This window comes from Haemaphysalis longicornis, unplaced genomic scaffold, assembly GCF_048455015.1.
Source record: "Haemaphysalis longicornis isolate Haplotype H1 unplaced genomic scaffold, Haemaphysalis longicornis Haplotype H1 scaffold_1, whole genome shotgun sequence".
Taxonomy (NCBI): domain Eukaryota; kingdom Metazoa; phylum Arthropoda; class Arachnida; order Ixodida; family Ixodidae; genus Haemaphysalis; species Haemaphysalis longicornis.
The window spans coordinates 181,770,373-181,789,125 of NW_027526203.1; the positions used below are offsets into that span (position 1 = coordinate 181,770,373).

The window sequence follows — 18,753 nt, forward strand, 5'->3', positions numbered from 1 at the left end:
TAGCGGTTTGCGTCTCGGTTTCGGTTCTGGACACCCTGGTGCTGCATGCCTGTTCAGGCTCGTGCCGCAGGGAGTGACTCCTCTCGTGGCTTCACGTTCTAGCTTTGTTGAGCGCAGTAAAGAAAACACGGGACGAGGGATACAAGGACAAGCGCTCGTCCTTGTATCCCTCGTCCTGTGTTTTCTTTACTGCGCTCAACAAAGATATCATGGATTACCAACTCGCTCGTACCCACACGTTGTTTCACGTTCTAGGTTCATCCCGCATGGCGGCGGTTGCCGTAGTGGCAGAATATTGGCCGCGGAAGAATTCGCTGCCTATTGTCTCCGCGCTTCTTTTGTCGCCCGCCGGCCAGGAGGGCGGCCTCCGCAGAACGTGGATGGAACAAGAAAGTGAACGCTCTCGTCGTCGTGACGTCAGTGCGACGCCGGTGTTTCCCTGTAGGCCTTGGCTAACGTAGCGAGAGGGAAAAAAAAATCCCATGACGTCTGTAAATAAGCCGATTCGCTGTGTGGACCCTGCGGCTACGTTGCTTGTTCTGGCGTATGGAAAAGTGGTCGCCCCGTCTACGACTGGAAAGAGAACGAGTTTCGTTTTTCGAAGCGTGAGAGAGAGAGAGAGAGAGAGAGAGAGAGAGAGAGAGAGAGAGAGAGAGAGAGAGAGAGAGAGAGAGAGAGAGAGAGAGAGAGAGAGAGAGAGATATGGTGGAGGGGTATGTGGTCAGCGCAGGGCAGTGAACGCATTCAAAGTATCTTCGTCGGTTCCAAGGGCATAGCCGTTTCATTTCACTGAATTATTCGTCTCCCCAGATCACGCAGCGTAACAGTGTTTCAGAAGACGTGTTTTGTGTGCGTCCACGCACTCTACGAGGGCACTGTTCTTTTTTTTTTTTTTGGTGGTATTCCAACCGATTGCTAGTGACCCCCGGGATTTTCTCCTGCTTTTTCCCCGTGCCAGCGCTGGATGTGGCAGTGTCCTTGGTAGTGCCGGGGACAATCACTACGGTAAATGGCACTGCATCTTCGAGGGGCACTGAGCGATTCTCGCTCCATCCCCCACACCTCCCCTCCCCTTCAGCCCCAGTGAGGAGGTAACTGCGTGCAGGGAACGACCACCGTGCCATAGTCGTTCTGCCCTGTCGGGGCCATCAATCGGTTTCTCGTCGCGCCAGACTTGGCCAGCGATTAGGTCTAGGTGATGGGAAAACTATAATTCCACGTACGATGACTCCCAACATTCGATTCAAATCTACTCATAAACGGTATCAGCACTGCGGCATTATGCATCTCAATCGTATGCTGGACTTAATCGTTTGCCGAATTTGCTCCATTCGCCGCGGGTTTTGGTCGCTTTGGCGCCTTGTGGCGAAGCAGGTCGAGCGGAGCGCCTTGGAGTGTGCGTTGTATTGTGTTGCGTTATGACGGGCGCGCGGGTCGGCCGCAGCGCCCCTTATATTATATATTATTATAACAATAACACGAACGCGAATCTAAGCCGAGTTATATTTTTTTTAAAGTCTTACGTACGCGCGTTTGCGCATGTAATGATAATACCACTATGCGCGGGGACAACTTAAAAGAACGGCAACGGAAGATGCCCCTGCGCCTCATCACCGCAGCCGGCTGTTACTCCACGCTGTGCAAAAGGTGCCTTACCGCGAGTATTTTGAACGTGGCACGAGGCGTTTTCGTGACTTCTCGCACTTCATCTGCTTTTAAATTCCTACAGCGGCTGCAAAAAGACTATATAGGAGTGAAAAAGAAGACGATGTTACGCGTCAAGTGCCATCTCGTTTCAAAGCGCGCGCGTGTTAACATGCGGATCCGTCGCCTCGGCGGAGTGATACGCTACATGAGCTTTTGCCGTTTTTAACTTGTACCCGAGTATACTACCTTTTGAAGGGGAGAATTCCCCACTCCACCTTACCTCACCGCAACCCCACCCATAATTTTACTTCACTCAACCAAGAGAGGTGTCAAAATGGGATGGAGGCAAGTTCACCGTGAAGGAGGCCTGCACTGCGGGGGCCTCGAGGACATACCTTGACGCCACCTATGTGTATGAAGATATTAAAAAAAAATGCTTGATTGGGAGCCGCCTATATGAACGCAGGGGAGGGGGGTGGACATGTGGAAGATGTAAAGAATTCCTTATGCAATAAAACACCTCCAATTCGGATTTCATGGGACCGGACAGAACGTCCGAGCGCTTGTGCACGCCCTTTAAACTTAGGCAATGAAATCCTAGAAGAGATGCGTGACTATTCGCCCCGAGATTTATTTATTTATTTATTTTAGATGCTGCCAGTCTCATACGAGACCAAAGCAGAAGGGCATCAGTTCTTGGATACAGAATACATCTTTTACTGTTTCACATTTTTACAGCGGCATATTTTTCAGATAATTTCTAAGAAGACACAGAGGCTGGAGGCAGAAATGCCTTAAGGGCATTTCTGCCCTTCAATAGGTATGCCCTTTAATTTCTGCCCTTCAACAAAATTCAATAGGTACATTCTGAAGAATGGCGTTAATTACATACAAACACTGAACAGTGGGTACATACCTACAGACGGCATATAAGACAGTTCTACTTATCAAGCATACAATACAACGCTAGTTGCACGCAAACACAAGAGCACCGGCAATAATGCACCACAAAAAACATACACTCCGGTAACGTAGAACCAGTTATTGCAACCGGAAAAACAAATTCGTTTACGCACAAGTGTACGGGAACATTTATACGCCAAAAATAACCGCCTGGAAAACGGTAATACGGCTCATCAAAAGAGAAAAAGATAAGAAACTGGAAAATTATTTACAGAACATATCCTCGATTTTTGAGGTGAACTCTGACAATGCTTGTATACTGGTAATCGAGGAATCTAAACTATTCCATTCTCTTATTGACAGGGGAAAAAATGAATGCTTGAAGCAATCGTTGTTAAAAGTGTACTCGGTAATGGTGTACGCGTGTTTGTGTATTAGTTCTCTGAATTCTGCTAGGGAGACGTATTTTGATGCATCGATGCGGCTGCGGTTATGAAGGAGGTTGTGTATAAATTTTAATCGTGCCAGTTTTGCTCATGTCGCTAGCGTAGGAAGACCACAAAATTGTAAAAGGTTAGTGGGCGAGTCGGTGCGTTTGTACTTGTTGTGGATAAACCTTACGGCCTTCCTTGTATACCCGTTCTAACGTTGCGATATGAGTGACAGATTGAGGAAACTAAACCGTGTTGGCGTACTCTAAAATTGGACGGACGAATGTTGTGTAGGTTAAGAGCCTAGTTTGTGTCGGTACAAGTGGTAGACGGCTTTTTAAGAAAATCAGCTTACGCAAAGCCGCTGCTACGTTGTTTATGTGCGCTTCCCATCTCAGATCGGACGTTAATGCGACACCGAGATATTTTTGCAGCGTAACTCTTTGTAAAGGTGTGTTGTTTATTATGTAAGTAAACTCAGAGGGTACCTTTTTTTTCTGGTCACCGTCATGCAGACTGTTTTTGTTCAGTTTATCGACATTTGCCATTCTTCACACCAGTGAGCAATCTTTTCCAAAAAAATATTTAGTGCCTTGTGGTCATCGCTGTCTCTAATCTCCCTGTAAATAATGCAGTCGTCCGCGAAAAGCTTAATTTTGCAGTATATGTTGGTTGTAATGTAATTGATATAGATAAGAAATAATAATGGCCCAAGTACGGAGCCTTGGGGCACACCTGACTTAACAGAAGCTGTCCCTGATAATGCGCCTTCGAAAACCACAAACTGTTGGCGGTCGCTGACGAAGTCTTTCGCCCAATTCGTAATCTCTCCACCCCCAATTATGTTTTCCAATTTCGAAATCAGTTTGTTATGACAGACACGATCGAACGCTTTCGATAAATCGAGCAGTATTATATCTGTATATCTGTCTGGGAACAGTTATTTACACAAAGGGCAAGATCGTGAACAACCTCAGTAGGCTGGGTTACTGTTGATAACCCTTTCCGAAAGCCGTGTTGGGGAGAGACAGAAGTTGTTGTTTTCTACAAAAAGTTAAATGCTGTAGGATTAGATGCTCGAGTATCTTGCATGACGTACTGGTGAGCGATATCGGTCTAAAATTAGAGGGAACAGCTGTGTTCTCTCTATTTGTATGGTTTGTATTGGTATCACCTTCGCTACTTTCCATTCGGATGACAGTTTAGCAGTTTGAACAGATTTGCGATATATAATGCCGAGGTATTTACTGCACCACTCTGCATATCGTAACAGAAAAATGTTGGCGATATCATGAGGGCCGCATGCTTTTTTGGGGTCTAAGTTCAGAAGGTTAAAAATACCCGCGCCACTTAAAACTGATTGTTCAATTGGCTTTGCGACAACCGGAATGACTGTGGGAGTGATACGGTTGTCATCAGTGAAAACCAAGGAGGTTGCCTCCTTGGTGAAAACAGACTGAAAATAATTGTTGAACATATTGGCTCGTTTTGGTTCAAGCTCCCGAACCGGTTCGCGAACCGGTTCGGTACGTGATTTTGTCGAACCGGAACTGAACCGGAACGAAATGATTTCGCCTGAACCAGAACCGTAACCGAGCCGGTATTTTTTTCGGTTCGACACACTGATATAAACACTCATTTACCTTTGGACTCGCTCTGTGTCCTTGCCGATCGATTAGCGTAACGACTTTCGGCGAGAGCTGCTATCGTCGTTAGAGCGAGACGACTGCTGGTCAACATTGGGTCATTACATGCGATGGAGGAGGGCGCTTGAATGAAGAGCATGAGGTATAAGGAAGTTTTCGCCATTTTGTGTTGCCTTGAAATTTTTCCTCCGTGGGCGCCAGAAATCACGACTTGACGTGTCGCTTTTCTTGACTATGTTTCTTTGGCACGTTCAGCAGGTGATTTCTTAAATGTGCGGATCCGTGTAGTGCGAGGAGGTAGCCGACTAATTAGGCCTCGCCGTTCGTTTCGCGGGCGAAAGTGCAGGCAGGCGCGCACCTCCTTCCCCGCACCGGGCGTGGAATAATGCGCGCTTCGTTCGGACGGCACTTTCCCCCTGCGTTTCCTCCGTGCCACTTGGGCCAGGAAGGAAGTCTGGCAGTGCGCGCCCGTGTGCTCAGCGCGAGGCCGTGGCGCGAAGCGTTCTCTAGGCCGCGTCCACTTCCCCATCGTGTGACCCGAATAGCGCGAGCACACACAGACGTCCGACTCTGAAGTCTTTTTTGGCCGCTTTCTGTTCGTCCGCGCGCTGAGGTTCTCTCGAAAATGGTACGTTTTCTCGTAGAACCTATACCGGAAAATTCAGGTCCGTCCGTCCGCGCGTATTCGCGTGTGTCCCTAAAATCGTCCCAAAAATGTCTGTCTGTCTGTCTGTCTGTCTGTCTGTCTGTCTGTCTGTCTGTCTGTCTGTCTGTCTGTCTGTCCGTCCGTCCGTGAAAAGAAAATGTGTGTCAGCCCGAAACAAGCTAAATCGTCCATTAGTCCGTCTGAGAGCCCCGCGATGTCTTTCAAAACGTCGGGACCATGCATCTGTCTGTGCGGGAGCACGCGCCGCGCATGCGCGTTTGGAGGCTAGTTTTCAGCGAAACAAGGTGCGACGCTGCATTTTTTTCATTAATGACTACACTCGCCCCCTTGTTTGCATAAAAATGGTTGTCTCAAGCATAAGCTCAGAATCGTTTGTAACACTGTCGCGAAAGTTTATAGGCCGGTAGGAAATCAGCCCGAACGAGACCCGAGAAAATGTTTTGACGCGGACGGCTGTTTCAAGCTTGTGTAATCAAAACGCGCCGAATTCAAAAAAAAAAAAAAAGCTGGTAGTTTCTTTCGCTTCGTATGATGCTTGCTCGTGTGGCGTTCGTAATGGTCATTGTCGTGTTGCGTCACACTTTGCGCTGTGATATCTGCGCGCGCTTTATGGAGAAACTGTGGCATCTCCACCGCTTTACGCAATTTCTTTCTAAAACCGCGCCTGTACGCGAACATTCGCGGAAAATTCGGCGTAGTAGTGTTTTCTTTGAACGCTTTGCTTCTCGGTATTTGAAGGAGAAGAAAATATACGCCATCTCCACCGAGTAAAAAGCGCAGATACGGCGGTTTACTAATTAGAAACAAAAAAATAACTCCGGTCTTGAGCAATTTCTTTATACTAAATTGATCAGTAAGTACGAGCCTTACAAAGTCAATAACCGAAGTAATAAGGATTAAAAAGGCAATAAGGCGAGCAGACTTTTTCTAATTAGGGAAAGTCCCTGCAAGGACAACCGAATTTATGTGAGAAATTTCGCAAAATTCAATTTGATATTGTGTGTTGTGTGTGTTGTTTATATTGTTCCCAGGTGGTCAAAGTTAATCCGGAGCCCTCCACCACGGCGCGCCTCACCGCCTGCGTTGCGTCGGCGCGTTAAACCCCACAAATCATCAATTTTATATTGTCACGGAAACGATTAGGTACACCGCCTCAATTAAAAAGCCCACGCGTCTCGTGCGAAGCCACGGTCAAGAATTCCGGAACCGAATAATCCTTGGGGCAGATAACCGCAAACCATGCAGTTTCGTTCTACTGAAGCGTAGCGCCACCTGGCCGTGATTTTAGGAGTGCCGTAACGTTGTTCCGCAGCTGCGTTAACAGCAGCTCTAACCGCCGGTGGAGATAAGAAAGCGCCTTGGAAGAGGTTGGGCCGCATCCCTCCGCGCAGGGGCTCCGGAACGTTTTTGGGAGTGGAAGGGCAGGTAGTGCCGTCTTTGTGCCTTGGGTTTGTTATTTATATCTTTTCACAATATTTGCCAATTCTTATGTACTTACATGGCATTTTAATATGTTGTTAATTGGTGTAATTTTAATCGCATCACTAATTGTTTTATTTTTGTTTGAAACAGCCGACGTAATACTGTCCAGTGTTTGGGGGCTTGCAGCTCTGTCAAACTGTCGATTTCTGACAGCGTTTATACTGCCCGCATGCAGCCAGCGTCATGTACTTTGTGCAAGAAGCGAATAAAGACAAACGAACTTATAGCTCGCCTATAAATCTGCATATGTGTGTGGCAAATGTTTGGTGAAATAAATAAAATATCAGTGAATTGCATAGGCAAGAAGAGGTGAGAAAGAGAAACAAGAAGGAATCTAAAATAAGGAGAAAAGAGCTTTTGTCGAAAGAAAGGGAACAGAGGAAGAAAACGCCGAACTTCAGAATACGCTTTGCCCCTGAGTGATAGGTTTCCGGAAGTTCAGTAGTGTTACCGAAGGCTGGTTGCCGTGGAGCCGAGATTGGGGCAGTTAGGCTTGGTCAATGATCTGGCTGATCTTTTTTACAATTTCTTCTACGGCTTGGTATATACCCTGGCGTTTGATAATTTCAGGTTTTTATTCTGTGGTGTTTGGAAATTTGCATTTCAGGAGTGGTCTCCTTTCTTGTTAGGGGGCAGTCTATGATCTTTTGTGCAGGTTTTCCGCATTTGCAAGGGTTGTGATCAGATTAGTTGGCACAGTGTCCGGTGATTACCTGACTTGTGTATTATTTTATTGGGAAGTGCGGTGCGACGTGAAAAATGTTAATCTATTGATGTGTTGTTGCTCGCTGTGCGTGTGTGAATCAATATTCACCCGATGTTTTAGCAGCACAGCCCTTTAATGTTTCAGTGCCGCCGTCGAGCGTTACCAGAAAGCTCAGCCCAGTCGAGCGCACGTGAGCGTTCGTCTCGTGAGGAGCACCCGGCGTCGTCCAGGCTTGCGCGTAAGCTTGCGCCACGCGAGGAGCTCGCAAAAAAAAAAAAACAAGCAAAAATACCGAGCGCACGTGAGCGTGCGCCTCGTGAGGAGCGCCCAGCGTTCGTGGCGGGGTCTCTCGCGTGCTTGCTACTTGCCAGTTCAAGTGCGTTCGCGCCTGAAGTGGGGATCACAGACGCCGAGTTTGCGAAGCCGGTTGCCGGGCGTTCTAGCGCGTGCTAACGCGGTCCGCTTTGGGAAAGATGTGAAGGGCTGCGTACATAACTATTCGGGCCTGCCGGTCATGGAGAACTTTGAGCGGCAAGTTCGGAAATCCATGCGAGGTGCTACAGCCGGGTCTCCGACGAAGGGAGAGGCGCCGCCAGCTCTGCTTTTCCTCCAGCCTTGCACCACTAGTGCGAGCTGCGCCAATTGTTTTTTTTTTTTTTTTTGTGCATCTGTTTGTGTAGTTGTGATTTAAGAGTTTGGTTACTGGTTTGTTGAGTGTCATGCCTTAATTTGTGCCTTCTTAATTGGCCATCGTGCCGCTGGTGTACACGTCCAACTGATCATCGGCCTTTTGGAAAGCATTGAACCGTACGCAACCACCAACCTTGAAACTATAGTTTTGTCAAACATTTCATTTGAGGGTAAACGATGGAAAAGGGGGGGGGGTGCTGCCCCACCCGCTTTCTTTTCCCGCTTCACACCTATAACTTGATCGCTGAAAGGAAAGTCTCGTCTAATTGCTCCGTTCTAGAAACGTCGATTAGAAAATGAAGTAATAGGCCTGGGCCGTCAGTTCGCCGCGGCCGGAAGTCGTCACGGTGAGACCACAATGCGGGGAGTCGTTTGGACTTCCGCGTTGTCATTTCCTTACATTCTTGCCTTTAGAATGATGCCTTTATCCTGGAGGAAACAGCCACTCTTTTTCTCTGATGCCTTTTTTATCCCCCGAAAGTGGAGGAAACCGAAAGATTGCGTATGTTAACGGAGCTTGGGCATCATTATCACTTCCGTTGTCAGCGTTTCTCGCCAATGTTACGAATCGAGCGATGGTTATAATGAGCGTCGACCTATCGCTCAGCGGTTGCTTGGCCTTGCCCACGGGTGGGCGCATTTAAAATTTCCCGCTCGCTCGAGGTTATGTGGCTGCGGCGATCTTGGCCTGCCTCGCGTCCTCCGTTGATATGACGTGCGCTGTTCTTTGGCTGCATCGAAGCGCCCCATCGCGTTTATATCAGGTCCGCTAGCGTACGTTCAGCCCATGCGGCGATCACGCTTCAAGGTGTCCCGCTAATCTGGACGACTGACCTATCGATCTGGCTGCGCGCACTCGTTCACCTCAGCGCAGGGCCACTTTTATTTTTGTTTCTCTACTTGCCGGGTCGTAAGTTAGCGTCGTAAGACAGGAAGGCCGCTGTAATCACGGACAAATGAAACGCGAACACGAAAATATGAACCAGAACACACAAATAGCGCAGTTTTTTTTTTTCATGTAAGTCGAAATGAGCGTGGCTTAATTACAGTACCAAAGTTGGTTAATGTATACGCTTTCCAAACATACCAATAGCGTATTATTATTGGACCTCTCAGTTTTGCGTGTTTTGGTTCATATTTCCGTGTGCGCATTTTAATTTGTCCATGACTGTACGTTCTTTTCTTCTTAGTGATGGTCCATTTCTTGTAAGGGCAACCCCGTCTCGCTTGCGTATACGCCATGCATGCGCCGCTCAGCTTGCGCTGCTGTTTTCCGCATTGCATCTTTTTTTCAAGGTGAGTACCGTCCAGAGACTGAACCACGTGGATGGCGCCGTCGATTCTCTTCGTGTCCCGTCACGTTGGCGTCGCCAACTCTGCTGCATCGCTGTGATTGTTCGTACCTGTCGCTTCTCAGACTTGCGCGGGTCCTAACATATTGGCACTGACTACAGTGACGGGGCCCCGTCACTTTAAAATCTGCACTACAGGGACGGGGCCCCCTAAAGTTCCGTCCAGAGGAAACGCAACTCGCGTTGAGAGCAGTCTCTCTTGATTTTTACCCAACCGGCCAAACCGCTACCGCTCACTGACTAGCCAGAATCACTGATAATTATCAATCATTATTAATAATTACAGATGGTCGGACTAACTCTAGCTCTATCCGAACGGATCTCCAAGCCGCCACCCCACGCCCGCTTCACAATATTTCAGCGAGAGCAGTCGGTCTTGATTTTTACCTAACCGGCCAAACCGCTCACTGACTAGCCAGAGTCACTGTTAATTATTAATCACTGGCAATAATTGCAGGAGATCGGGCGTAACTGGCGATGGCTACGTCGGCCTTGGCTCCAGTGAGCGGGAGCGGTTCGGCCGCTTGAGTCCAAGACCGACTGCTCTCACCGCGTGAATTGTTTTGCTGTCACAAAACGCTACCCCCCCCCCACACACACACACGCACACGCACACGCACACGCACACGCACGCACGCACACACGCACGCACGCACGCACAAATAAATAAAAAAACACGATGCGAGAATCGAACCACGGACTACAACGTACGCAGTCAGCGGCTGAACCACTACACCAAATCCCTGAACGAGAAACGGCGACTAATCGGCTGGTTTTGATTTTGTTATATTGGGGGGGCCCCGTCACTGTAGTGCAGATTTTAAAGTGACGGGGCCCCGTCACTGTATTTTAAAGCGACGGGCCCCGTCACTGTAGTCAGTACCTAACATATTACTATCGCTTATATTTTTGGCGAATCGCGGTGCCTGTCTGCGTGTTGCAGCGTCTGCACTTTTGGCCAGTCTTGTAGGTCCCGTTTTTGTCTCCGCAGAAAAAAGGCGGTGCATGGAGAAACAATGCGTAACGCCCGTCGAAGACCTTTCGGAGATTGTTTGTCCTTCCCCGCCTTTGGCCGTTTGCGCAATGGAGCGCGCCATTGCGGGTTCCGGCCGGGGCGTGCAACTCTTCCTTCCTCCGGCAGCGAGAGGAGCCCCGCGCAAACGCAATTAATTTCTGCTAAGGATCGCACTTCCTTATCGGCCCGCGGCACTTTGCCCTTCGACGCCTTCTGTATCATTGACGCGCCTCCCGCCATCTTGCTGATCGAGCACCCCAAGGACCGAGATCGGCGGCCTCGATCGCGGCGAGATGCGATCTGATTTGCTATGCAGTCTGTCCGTCGTGCGCAATATATTATGTGTCTACGTGCAGAAGCTGTCCTAATTGCACGCAATACCCGGCGTTATCGTCACTCCCAACGTTGACGCCAGGAGCGGCCTTTGATGGCGCTGAGTTTCTGGCAGGGAAACAAATCTTGGAAAATATCGCTTCGGCTGATCTTTGTGACGGATGGAAACTTTTTTTTTTTCGACCCTGAAATGGTGCAGCTTCTGTTATCTGCGACACTGTGAGACGTTTGTTGAGGCCACCACTTTGACGCGGCACATTATCCCAGCCATGGAAATTGATTTGATTGATTGTAGGGTTTAACGCGCCGACGCAACGGCGGCGATGAGGCGCGCTGTAGTGGAGGGCTCCGGATTAATTTTGACCACCTGGGGATTTTGACCACCCGTCGCTAGGCGAAGCCTGAGCAGCCACAAAGCCACGTGAAGGAGCTCGCGGCAGTGCCGGCAGAACACTTTTCGGCTGCTGCTCCCCCCGGTAACACCTCTTGTCACCGTGGGCTAGACAGTTTGGCCGAGATGGCCGACGTTCGTCCTCGCAGATGTGCCGCAAAACAATACTACACAGAACAACGGCTACGAGGAGCGCTTTATTCCGCAACTAAACGTTTTAATAACGTGCGCGTAAGGATTACGTGCGCAGAGCAAGCAAACATAAACAAAACCACATGGTTACTACGCCTCGGTAAATGATTTGATCGGGCTACCTGCTCGACATTGGTGTCGCTGAGCCGATTTAGGCAGAAATATCCTCATCCTGCGAATATATCTACTTAGGCCAAGTAGTGACCCCAGATCCCAACCATGAAACAGAGATAATTCGAAGGATAAGAATGGGGTGGAGTGCATTCGGCAGGCATTCTCAGAAAATGAATGGCAGCCTACCATTGTCCCTGATGAAGAAAGTGTATGACAGCTGCATCTTAGCGGTACTCACCTACGGGGCAGAAACGTGCACGGAGGCTCACTAAGAGGGTTCAACTTAAACTGAGTACGACTCAGCGCGCAGTGGAACGGAAGATGATAGGTGTAACATTAAGGGACAAGAAGAGAGCGGAGTGGGTCAGGGAACAAACGCGTGTTAAGGTTATATTAGTAGAAATTAATAAGAAGAAATGGACGTGGGCAGGGAATGTAATTCGAAGGCAAGATGTCATTAAGGGTAACCGAGTGGATCCCTAGAGAAGGCAAGCGTTGCAGGGGGCGGCAGAAAGTTAGATGGGCAGATGAGATCAAGAAGTTTGCTAGGATAATTGGTCGCAGTTAGCACAGGACCGGGGTAATTGGAGATTAATGGGAGAGGCCTTTGCCCTGCAGTGGGCGTAGACAGGCTGATGATGATGCTGATCCTCATCCTGTGGGAAACCATCCGGCCATTTTACGTCGCCCACTTGAAGCTACATGTTGTCTTCTTTTTTTGCCTCCCTTTCTCTGTACCTCCTTCGGGGAATTTATCCCGTTTCTCCACACCCGCATTGTAGCAGTGTAAAAGCGACAACATGCAACATGCCGACAGATCTCTCTGCCTTCCTTTAATAATAAAAGACTCCCTCTCTCACACACACTAAAACAGCACTAGCGAAACATGCGAAATGTTTACCAAGGATAAGCATCAAAACTCCAGTCTTGTGCCCCCTGCTATCTGCACGTGCTTTCAAAATTCCGCACTTCTTTAAAATCGCTCAGAGCCACGGAGATATAACTGATGCATGCGTCCCTTTCTTTTCTGATGTGGAAAGCCTCAATCATTCTTTCATTTCTCTGGCTAGCTGGTCCTGGTGCAGAGATAAAATATTGGTGTCCTGAAAAGCTGGACTACATCCGCACTGGCGACGATGAGCCGGCAGATGCGCTAACGGGTTGCCAGACGTCGACAGTCTTTCCGAGGCGAGCGTCGATGCAGCGTCCACGTTGCCCGATTATAGGGGGCAGCTGTGAGCCAAACCGCACCGCCATCATTCTGCTCGTTATTCTGCTCCTGTGCTGTGTTGCTTTGCGCCTCAGGCTGAACCGGTTTGACGCGGTTAGGTTGGCTTCGGGAATAAAACGTCCGCAGCGCCATAATAAATGTGCCACTAGCACTAAAACACGGGCAAGGACCCGCGACACTGCAGTGGCACATGCGGAGGCATTACTCGAAAGTATTTCACCCGCAGGACTATAACGCCTTCGAATTCCCACATGTAAGCAGTTGAATTTTCGCTGGTGTTTCAAGGGCGTGTTGCAATAATGTGTGTATAGTCGTAAAAGTGAAATTTAGTTGCCAGGGAAAGCGCGCATCCTGTGCGCTTCTATTTGGTGGGTTTGGTTTTATATAACCTAACTCACCGCTTCCTTCGCCGTGAGTTAGGCGCCCTGAGGGGGACAACAATGTAGCCTCCACAGTGCTGCAGCTAGCTTGTGATATGAACTATAGTTAAGCGTAAATCTACCGTTTATTGAGTCCTGCAGATCCATACGGCAGTTGACGCGAGATGTGTAAAAAAAAAAAGACAGCAGTGCGACAGACGAGAAGTTAGTGGTTTAGTGGCTTACAACTAATTAATGACTTACAACTAAGTAAGGATACGGGGGGGGGGGGGAGAATATATTACAGCCGTATGTCAACCTCGTTAAATACAGAAAAAAAAACGGCGGAAAAGGACAGCCTCGGTAATAAGCAACCAACATGCGCTATGCATTGTCAGTGAAATCATACACCTCAATAAATTTTTGCTGTGGCGAGTTAAAAAAAATTACACCATCTTCCCGTGGGGAACCCTGATGAGGATGCGAAGCACCGTGGCGGTTCCGTGTGGTTCCATTGTGTTGCCGTTATGTTGAGTGATGTGGTTTTTACTAACGCCAGAGGGAATTCCGCGTCCGGGTCCACACCGGTGGCAAAGGCACGCAAGTGCTGTTGTGTTACGGTGAGTAGGCGGTGGTTCTCGAGGCGCCGAAACTCGTCCATCATGTTCTTGTCGATGTTGTCTCTGTGGTAGAATCGGTAGTCTCCGTCAGCTTTGGTGAGGTAAAGGTTGTTGACATTGGTGCACCGGCTGAGAGCAATGTACACGCCCTCCTCTTCGCAGCTTTGTCTTCTCGTTCTTCTTCTTCTTCGGCGGTTCCCCTACGGGAAGATGACGACGGTGGTTGAACGCGAACCTATCTCGTGATCGATTCTTTGGTTGGCCAATCCCTAGGGGCATCCTGCCACAATCAGCATCAGAGGCGCTGCGGACGGGGCTGGTTGAGCTGCAAGGCGCGTGGCGCTTCCCGCCACAGCTTTCCCACGGGAAATTCAGCATCCCCCTCTAAAGTTTTCAGTTCGTCGTTTCCGTTGACGTTCAGCTTCGCGTGCCTTCGTTGTATCAGTAGCTTCTTGACGTAGTTTGAATGAGTCAAGGACATAAGGCGCGTTCGTAGCAGTTGCTCCTGTCCCGGATTTGTAGTGTAGTGGGAAGAGCACCGCGTACCTCCCGTTGCGGCCAGAGAGTCGTGGGATCGAAACCGGGCGCCGCTAACTGTTTCTTTTTTTTTATAGTGTAGTATCGCGGAGCTGTGGGTGTAAGGAGGAGAGTTGCGCATGCGCAGTGAGCGTGTGGACGGCGCCGCCATCAACGACGCAGGACCAGGCGAGCCTAAGAAATGATCCGCATTTAAAAAAATCAAGAGCGCATTAGAACGAAGACGAAAAAAAAAAAGGCGAGACAAGCGCTTTTTAATAGACTGCATACATGGCTGGCGCGGTCAAGCTGTGCTGGTTATGTTTCAAAACGCTCCTCTTTACAGTGCCGCCCGTGCTGCGGTGCTTTTCTCCACTGGGTGTTGCCTTGTCTCGGCTACATGGCTTTTCGTTCTGACAAGTTATACTCATTCAACTTCGAAACGTACTTTGATAAAGCGTGGCACAGGGGGGCCGCTCTGGAATAAGCCAGTTGCATTGTGTGCGCTTTGTCGTGAGAACAAAAAACTGTGGTTGATTGCTCTGTCATAGGAGTCAGTCAAACACGAAAGTGAAATGTGCAGCGAAATCTGCAGCCGAGCATGATTTGCGGGTCGGTGGCTGCCTTGTGGGTGCGCTTGGCAAGCGACGTCCTGCTGGCGGTTCGCTTTGGCAAAAGGTGTACTGGCGTCATTTCCGTGACGGATATGACGCCAGTGAAATCGTGGGGTATCGCGGTATATAACACTTTCGTGTTAAAATACAAAACCCGAAAACGAACTACCCTAAGCATAACGTACTCTTTATAATAGTACTAAAGGTTGCTTCCCCGCAGGAAGACCCTATGTGCAGGGGTGCACCCTTTACAGGCCGCTTGCTTCGTTGTACAGGTGTCACTTCTGTGACGGATATGACGTCAGCGAAATCTTCGTGTATCCGGGAATAAAACAGTTTCGTGTTAAAAAAAATCGAAGCCAAGCTTCCACCCTGTGAAGAGAGAAGTGCAGCGAAGCTGGCGCTCTGGTGGGATTCGCTATGTTGGGGTTTGGCTATATTGGGGATTTCCTGTGTTGAATTATAAGGAAAGGGGCGCTGTCTCTACGTAACAGACTAAGGACACAGACGATTGGAGTGTAGAGACAATGCAATGGCGCGTCTGGTGCGACGCGCAGGAGGCCGCCGAAGAGCGCGCGGCATTGAGCAAATGTCAGGGGGAGAGAGACGCCGCGCGTGGAGAGTATTCACGACTCGGGGAAACAGGCGGCGGTGGAAAGGAGTATAAAGTGGGACTGTAACCCGTAGATGGCTATGTTTCACTGTGCGACACACGATGTGGGAAAGCCTGCTTACCAAGACCAAGTTTACAGCGATTCCTCTACAGGCGGCTTCACCGCTAAACACAAACGCATTGCTGGGAAGACATGTATCTTAGGGCAATATAAGCCGTCTTATATGAAAATATGAACGCCCTGTGGGGCTTTTTTTATTTTCTTTCGTGACATTTTCTTTCGTGACGTTGTTCCATACGCTGAAAATTGTCGGTCTACGCTCGGCGTGCCGCCGGAGACTGTCTGCCGGATCCTAGCCACAGACAGCTTCGCGTTAAAAACGGTCATAGGTTGTCTGTAATGTCGCACGTGAAATGCACGTGCCCACACCCTTACCACCACCGTGAAGAATGGCGTGTCAGAATAGAAAATGTGACGCCGACGGAGGTACGAGAGCTATAAGCAGCTGGGAACGATTAAGCCAGCGGCCGAGACCTGGATTCGGAGCTCTAATTTAATAAACGGCAGCTACTCGGACACTCCCATTAGTGAGCACATTTAATACGGGCATAAGCGCCCTAGGCTTGCGTTGGCGACATTCGTGAGCCATCGCCGTTTCATTAATTCGTGCCCGATCGGCTTCGACTGGCTTCAATGTGTACGTTGTGCGCTAGGTTTTTCCGAGTAAAGCGGTGGCCGTGGGCTATATAACCAGAGGAAGGCTCCGCTACCTAAGGTCCTTTCTTGCACGTGGAGTATACGGTACGTTGATTCGAGCCTCGGGGAAATCCGGCGTTTCTATTCGCTCGATTGCGGCCGCTCAACTCAACGAGGAAGTTTCTCCGCTGGTTACTACAGGTGGAGGGGATAAAAAATGCACAGCCCTGACCCGCCGCTCTTCGGTAGCTGGGATGAAAGCGCAACACCTTCAGGGCCGCGAGGACAGCAGATCATGGTCTTGTAGGTCGACAGACTTCTACCTACTGTACGCTTTGCCTCTGGCATGAAACAGGAGGCATGCTCACAACACTAGGGAGAAGGTAGAGGAGCATACACTTGTAGCATTTGTTAAGACTAGTGACACGAAATTTCAAAGCCGAGATAACTATGTAAAATGCTTCCTTTTTATCAGGAGATATCTCCCAGCAAGTTTCAGCAGTAGCCGTTCAGTATAACATACTTTGAATCCATTTTAATCTCTGCCCGCACGAGAAAGCCCAGAGCGGGCCAGCATGACATCATCTGATACCTGCCCCAAACTGCCGACGTCGGGGCTCCCGTGTCGTAGCCGACGCGCTGGCTGCGGTTGGCGCGCGCTGCTACACCGTGTGTACATGTCTATGGTTTTGGGACTGATGTCATGCTGCCCGGGCGCGCGGGGATGGTGAAGACCTCTCCCGATCTGGGCGAGCGCGTGCGCTCGCTCGCGCGCGCATCTAGACCGGCAGCAGTGCCACAAGAATGGTGACGTCACGTGCTACCCCCTGTCATGGCGGCCGCTCTACGTTCGTTTTAAGTGGGAATGCACTTCTTAAGCGAGCCTGAAGCGTCCGCCGCCGTCCGCATAGCAACAGCTGCGGGTGCGCGCGCTCCTCGTCTTCCTTGGCAACGGGGGGAGATGGGCGCGCGCTGCCTGGCCGCTGACATGGCACATACCCACGTGGGGGATTGGCCAGGAATCTCCTCGTCTTCCTTGGCAACGGGGGGAGATGGGCGCGCGCTGCCTGGCCGCTGACATGGCACATACCCACGTGGGGGATTGGCCAGGAATCGGGCGTGAGAGGGGCTAATGCACCCGCTTAAAGGAGTACTGACACGAAATTTCAAAGCTGAGATCCGCTCTAGCAATCAAGTACAACGACAACACAAATAGGTGTCTGTGAATAAATGCATCTTTCTTTCTTTGTAGTTGTGTGTGTGTGTGTGATCTCTCTTTCGCGAACATTACCGAACCGTGCAAATTCAACTCGTGCATTCGCACTTTCGCATTCTTCCCCTCGGGGAAATGCGGGGAATTTTTTGTCGAAACCGAAACTGACACGAATAAACGACGCCGTAAACGATTGTTTACACTGCGATCGATCGTCTAATGTGTCATTCCATGATTAGTGGTCTAATAGGCACCCATAGCAGCGAAAAAAAAAAAAAAAAACGTAACACGTACACGAAAATTTCTTGCCTTTAATGGCGCGAGGTCACTGATGGCCAAAGAGCGCCAAGAACACGCGCTGGAATCTTTTAAAAGCGTGCACTTTTACATACACCCAAAACTCGACCAAAGGAAGTTTACGGCAGTCTCAAATTGTTTCTTTAAATTTGCGATTTTGTTCTGTACAAAAATGGTTTGAAGTTTGTGTATAAAATGGTTTGAAGTTTGTGGTTTACTGCTTGAGAACACGTAGTTGTGCGTAAGGTGGAGAAATTGACGTCGCTGCTGTTCCAACGTGAACAGCGATGCGCGGATCTTTTTGTTTGCCAACGGAAAAAGAAAACAAAGAATAAAGCCGCAATATATCAAAGTGGTGCACGTCTATTTGATGACATAAGCCCCTGGAAGGGGGCGATGGGCTCCAAGTGAAACTAACGGTGGATGAAAAGATGCGAGTACGATGAACGAGGAAGCAACAGAACGGCCGCTGGAGTTTATTTGACACGTTCGTATAACGACGTTTGGTCGTAGTTGATAGGCATTTCTCATGTGGGTGGAGCTGCGCATTTTATCCCCGGGGCAGAGCTACGGCAGCGGTGGAACGGCTCCGCTCCGGTCGTACGCTTGTACGCAGTCTTCCGCCCGGAGGCGCGCTGGGACGAAAACAAACGCAGGCCAAGTGCTCGGGAGCTAAATGTCCTTGCTCCGAATCGTGCAAAGCGAAATGTCCTCTCTGCGGGGTCGAATGTAATGGCGCTTCGCCTGCTTTGGTTAGGCACTCCCGCTGGGTTATCCGCTTGTAAACCCGTCCTGGCGGGACTGAAAAGTGCAGAAAAAAAGCCTCCTGGCGGGTTCTGATTCCACCCGGGAGATGTGGTTGCGTGCCCCTTGTCCTTCAGAATGTATGCCCTGGGAAGCCCATAATTCGTGCTTCCTGCCTTGTAAGCAGTCTGGCCTTTGGCCGTGGTGTCACATGGCCTCTGCTGTTTGCTTTGGTCCCCTCTTTTCCGCCAAGCAACTTCTTGGGCGCGCGCTTTTGTTT

General features: G+C 49.5%; 1 protein-coding gene across 1 annotated transcript in view; it reads left to right on the plus strand.

Moving 5' to 3' along the window:
* LOC144139885 (long-chain fatty acid transport protein 4-like) overlaps positions 1–18,753 on the plus strand; it is a 141,285-nt gene that overhangs the window by 63,006 nt on the left and 59,526 nt on the right. The gene's annotated exons all lie outside the window — the stretch shown is intronic.